Genomic DNA, 6,000 nt, shown 5'->3' on the forward strand with positions numbered 1-6,000 from the left:
GATATGTGTCTGTAGCAAGTGCATCAGGCAAGAAAATGAGTGGCATGGAGGCATGGAGGAGCATTGTCCGGACACTATCATTCTAGGTGCGAAGGATACGCTCGGCTTCACCATTTTGTTGAGAGGTGAATTAATATCAATTTGCTTAACCTAAACACTAAGCACATCATTAGGAAGTAGAAATGTTTAACTGATCGTGATTCGGCGAAGCCATTAGATGCTTAAGCGATGACCCGTGCTTGCTTGATGCAAGTGTGGTGGTGGTGTTGCCGGTGTAGAGCCGAGGTCGATGTAGGTCGGTGAAGCACCAACGTTGACGCAGAAGAATCATTAACGTTGTTGTCGGCAATGGTTAGTGACCTTCGATCACTCAAGCGCCCAGTTTAGATCGGAGTTGTTCAGGAGGTCACAAGTCTAATCCCTATTAATCAAAGATGGTCCACCGGCCTCCCCTTTTATTTTAACGCTAGGTGACTGTGATCACAAACCAATTTCGGGTTTGGGGCCACCGATCAGGGCGCAAGTGGGGTTTCCCGTTCCCCTTAGGACTCAATCCTATTTGTTGGCCTAGATCACAACTAACTAATATTCGCCCACTTGATCGAATGGCTAACATCATAAGTCCATACTCAACGAAACAACGCACCAAGATAATGCAGTCACAACAACTTATCAAAACACCACTGGACATCATAACTATAGTGCACAATCTCATCTTAATATGGATGCTTACTTATGCCTTAGGAGTTGGTTTCTTTCTTATGGTCCTTTGTATCCAGGATTGTGAAATTGAGATCTTTAAAAGTAATTACCTCAGAATCATAGGCTATCAGTTAAACCCATGTTGGCAATATGTTCTTTAAATACATTGGGTGGTAAGCCTCCCATTAGTGGGTCGGCAAGCATGAACATTGTACTTATATGCACGACCTCAATAGTCTGATCTGAAATTTTATCTCTCACAATATGATACTTTATGTCAATGTATTTGGCAGCACCACTGGACTTGTTGTTACTCAAAAAGAATACTGCAGCTTTGTTATCACAGTATATCTTGAGTCGTTTCGTTATGCTGTCAACCACTCTTAGCCCCGGGATAAAATTCTTAAGCTATACAGCTTGCCCAGTAGCCTCATAACATGCCACAAACATAAATTGCATCGTAAAGATGTAGTAAGGGATTGTTTGGAGCTTTTCTAGGAAATGGCTCCGCTCGTGAGGGTGAAAATATAACCTGAAGTTGGCATCTTTGTGTCCATGCACCCTGCAAAGTTAGCGTTAGAATAACCCTTAACCTCAAGATAATTAGACCTCTTATATGTAAGCATGAAATGCTTAGTGCCTTGCAAATAACACAAGGTCTTCTTGGCAGTTTCCAGTGCTCTAATCTTGGATTAGACTGATATCTGCCCAACATCACGGTTATGTAAGCTAACTCGGGATGAGTGTAGACCGGAGCGTACATAATACTCCCGACTACTGAAGCATAAGGAATCATCTTCATCTAATCATCTTCTAATTGATTCCTCGAGAATTGGAATGAACCAAACTTATCCCCTTTAACAATAGGAGCAGGTGACACAGAACAATTATATATGTTATACCTTTTGAGCACTCTATCAATGTAGGCCCTTTGGGATAGACTTAATACCCATTTGGACCTGTCCCGGTGAATCTCAATGAGCAAGACGTAAGAGGCTTCACATATCAAAATTGGATGATAGAAATTGTTTATTCTCATGCAACATGTCCTTATCGCTACTAGCTAGTAAAATATCATCCGCATAAAGTACCAAAATAACAAAAAAAAAACCCTTTAACTTTAATTTAAATGCAATTGTCCACTTCATTTTATTTGAAGTCGAACTTTCTTATGACTTCATCAAACTTAAGGTACTATTGTCTGGACGACTGCTTTAGTCCATAAATGGATTTCCTGAGTTTACACCCTATGTGTTCCTTGCCTTCCACAACAAAACCTTCTAGTTGAGTCATGTATACATTCTCATGCAAGTCATTGTTAAGGAATGCAGTTTTAACATTCATTTGGTGTAGCTCTAAATCATAATGAGCCACTAGCACCGTAACAATCCTAAATTAGTCCTTCTTCGAGACAGGAGAAAATGTGTCATTGTAATTGATCCCTTCTCTCTGAGTGAAGCCCTTAGCGACGAGTTTTGCATTGATCCTTTCGACATATCCCTTAGAGTCATGTTTAGTTTTGTATACAACCCACTGATTTGATTCTGTCAGGAATTTCTACTAGGCTCCATACCTTACTGAAATTCGTTGACTCCATCTCATCCTCCATGGCCTCATGCCACTTGGTTATGGCCTCCTTAAATGAGGTAGGGTCATCCACCTTCCCTATGTCATTCACATCTTCATTCATGTAGATGACATAGTCATCCAAAAGAGTAGATCTTCTTTCTCGTTGTGAACTTCTTAAGGGTTCATTAGGGACCACATGAGTCTAATCTATATGATGCTCATCGTTAGGTGATGCGCTACTAATTCCAGAATCTTCTTCTTGAGGCTAAACATCTAGAGGTGCAGCAACAATAGGAGGTGCAGAGATATTAGCCTCTTGGATAATTGGGGATATGGACATAAACTCGGTTCTCCTCGAGTGATATCTTTCTTCCCTCAGAGCTCCCACTGATTTCAGCATTTTCTAAGAATTTAGTATGTCTCATTTCTACAAAGTTGGTGGTACGATCTGGACAATAGAAGTGATACCCCTTTGATAATTCTGGGAACCCAATAAAATGGCAACTAACTGTCTTAGGGTCCAATTTCCCAATGCACGGGTTAAAGACTTTGGCTTCAACTGGACAACCCCACACTCATAAATATCTTAAGCTTAGTAATTCATAAGGTTTCTTAGACACTGATTTACTAGGGACCCGATTTTGTTTACAAGCGGTTATCTTTAATGCCACCATCCACAAATTATCTAGAAAATTAGAGTTATTAATCATATTTCGTACCGTATCCATAAGATTATAGTTTCTCCTTTCAGCCACTACATTTTGCTAAGGTTCATCTGGCACTGAGTACTGCACAACTATGCCATTTTCCTGAAGGTACATTGTAAAAGGACTAAGAATTTGCCCATAGGGAGCGTGTCTACCGTAGTACTCTCCTCCTCGGTTTGACCTCACTACCGTAATTTTTAAATTAAGCCGATTATCTACTTTAGCTTTAAATATTTTAAACTTATCAACTGATTCAGATCATTCATGAATAGGAAAGATATTCCGTAACAGGGGTAATAATCAGTGAACGTAATTAATGAGTCATATCCATCCACACTCGGAATAGGAAATGACCCACATATGTCAGTGTGGATTAATTCTAATAATCCCGTGCTCCGGGTGGCTCCCTTCTTAATCTATTTAACATATTTCCCCTTAATACAATCTATACAGGGGCCTGAATAAGAGAAATCAAGAGGGGTGGAGTATCTCTTGATTAATGAGATGTTCCATTCCCCCATTCGAAATATGACCTAAGCGACAATGCCACAATTTTGACGAGATCTCATTATATTCACCAGTCATACTTTATACATTCAGTGATTCAGAGGCATTAAGTGATGCAAATACATAAAGCTTATCTTGGCGAAAACCATAACCAATGTTGTCATTGCCAAGCTTTATTACACACTGATGTTCCCAGAAATACATTTAAACTCATGATCATCCAAAGAGAAACAAAAATAAGGTTCCTACTTAATGATGACTATTGGATAACTATCTGGCACCCTAGGATTTTTTGTAATTCTTGAGACAAAACTTTATCTCCGGGAAGGGATCCCTGGATGAAAGGAAACTACCCGTAGGTACCTAGGGGATCCTGTAAATAGAGAAGTTTATCTCCAAGAACGAAAAGAAAGACTCCAGAGGATGTACGCCATCACCATATATATATACAGAGAATGGGGCCCCTGGGGAAGACAAGCGATTGAGAGACACAGGCCATAAGAAGTTGCACAAGCTGTTGCAAGCAGAGAAAGCCAAGCAAACAAGTTGCTAATTGGGTTTAGATATATCTAGGCTAGCCACACATCCCCTTATAACATGCTCTACTCAATACAAGACAAACAGGACGTAGGGTTATTATCCTCAGAGAGACCCTAACCTGTATGGAAACCCCTCTGTGTGTTCCCGAGATTCGTCTACTAAGGCATCCATCGCTCAACCGTAAAATACATGATCTGCTATGCTGCCCCTATTGCGTAAAAAAATCATGATCCTTATCCATTCCTAAATCAGGTGGCATCCTTAGTGGCCGCACGATGCGACAGCGGCGACGCTCGGGCAAGTGCATGGTGGTGGTGTCGGGGCTCAGGCATGAGCCTGGTGGTGTCGCAGAGTGCGCATGGTTGCAGTGCAACACGTTGAACTAATGCGTGGCGCAGAGGCGTGAGTGGACGGATGCGCGGGGAAGAAGCAGCGACGGCATGCAGTGGCAAGGTAGCCGGTGATGACCACCGCCCAAGATGGCCAATGGCGACGACAACCAAAGATAAGTACCAAATCCCCAAACCTAGAGTTTGGAATTTGACATTTTTGGTGGTGAATCTAATCTAGGGTTTCGGGCGAATGGGAAAAACATGGGAAAGGGATCCAAAACTCTCAGATTTGCCCAATTTGCTCTCCTTCTAACTGCTTATACATCCAATTGAGACATTTAGGGTTTTAGAGATGGGGATTTTGGGATTTTTGAGATTCAGATTTGGGGATTTGTGCTAGGGTTCTATATCCGAATGACCCCCTTCTTCTTAATGCTAATCCTAAGCCTAATTTCTCATAGAACATGAAAAACCATAAACAAGGACTAGAACAATGTAATTAACATCAACAGAACATAAACAATAAAAAATCCTAATCCGAGATACATTAGGGTTTGAACATGCTTAATAGACATTAATTTAGGGCTTAATCGACTCAATTGACAACAACTTGCTCACAATTCGGACATGATCAACATTAAACGGAAGCAAAAACATCTTAATTGCTTATAAACTTGATTATAGCTTAGGTTAGGTTAAGATGGCTCTAGTGACAAATGTTAAGATCAATTTGCTTAACCTAAACACTGAGCACATCATTAGCCAGTGGAAACGTTTAATTGACCATGATTTGGTGAAGCCATTAGATGCTTAAGCGATGACCCGTGCCTGCTTGATGCAAGTGTGGTGGTGTCATTGCCGATGTATAGCCGAGGTCGATGTAGGTCGGTGAAGCGCCAATGCTGACATAGAGGAATCATCGACGATGTCACCTGCGATGGTTAGTGACCTTTGATCATCCGAGCACCCAGTTTAGATCGGACTTGCTAGGGAGGTCATGAGTCTAATCGCTATTAATCGAAGATGGACCACCGGCCTCCCCGTTTATTGTGACGCTAGGTGACCAGGATCACAAATCAATTTTAGGTTTGGGGCCACTGATCAGGGCGCAAGTGGGGTTTCCTATTTCCCTTAGGACTCGGTCCTATCTGTTGGTTGATATCACAACTGAATAACAAGGTGTAGGGGCAGGTGAGGCGATGCACAATGCCATGAGTAGAAAGGAATGTGCGAAATGCATTATTGTCAAACTCCTTGCTGTTGTCGAACTAAAAACAGCGAATAGAGCATTGAAATTGTGTCTGAACAAACCGGTGAAAAGAGATGAGCGTGGGGAATACATCTGATTCGTGTTTGAGGGGAAAAGACCAAACAAAATGAGAATAGTCATCTAGTATAACTAAGTACTATTGAAGCCCAGTGGAGCTGAGAACTGGTCTAGTCCAGACATCACAATGAAAAAGTTCAAAGGGAAAAGTAGAGACATTGTCTGCAGAATGAAAAGGTAATCTTACATGTTTTCCTAAACGACAAGTTTGGCAAGTCTAATTATTGGATGGAGTACAAGTGAAATCAAAAGAATGTAAAATGCGAGACACATTGGAATGACCAGGCCCAGACGAGCATGCCAGATGTCTGCTGAC

This window comes from Phragmites australis, chromosome 14 (assembly GCF_958298935.1).
Source record: "Phragmites australis chromosome 14, lpPhrAust1.1, whole genome shotgun sequence".
NCBI lineage: Eukaryota > Viridiplantae > Streptophyta > Magnoliopsida > Poales > Poaceae > Phragmites > Phragmites australis.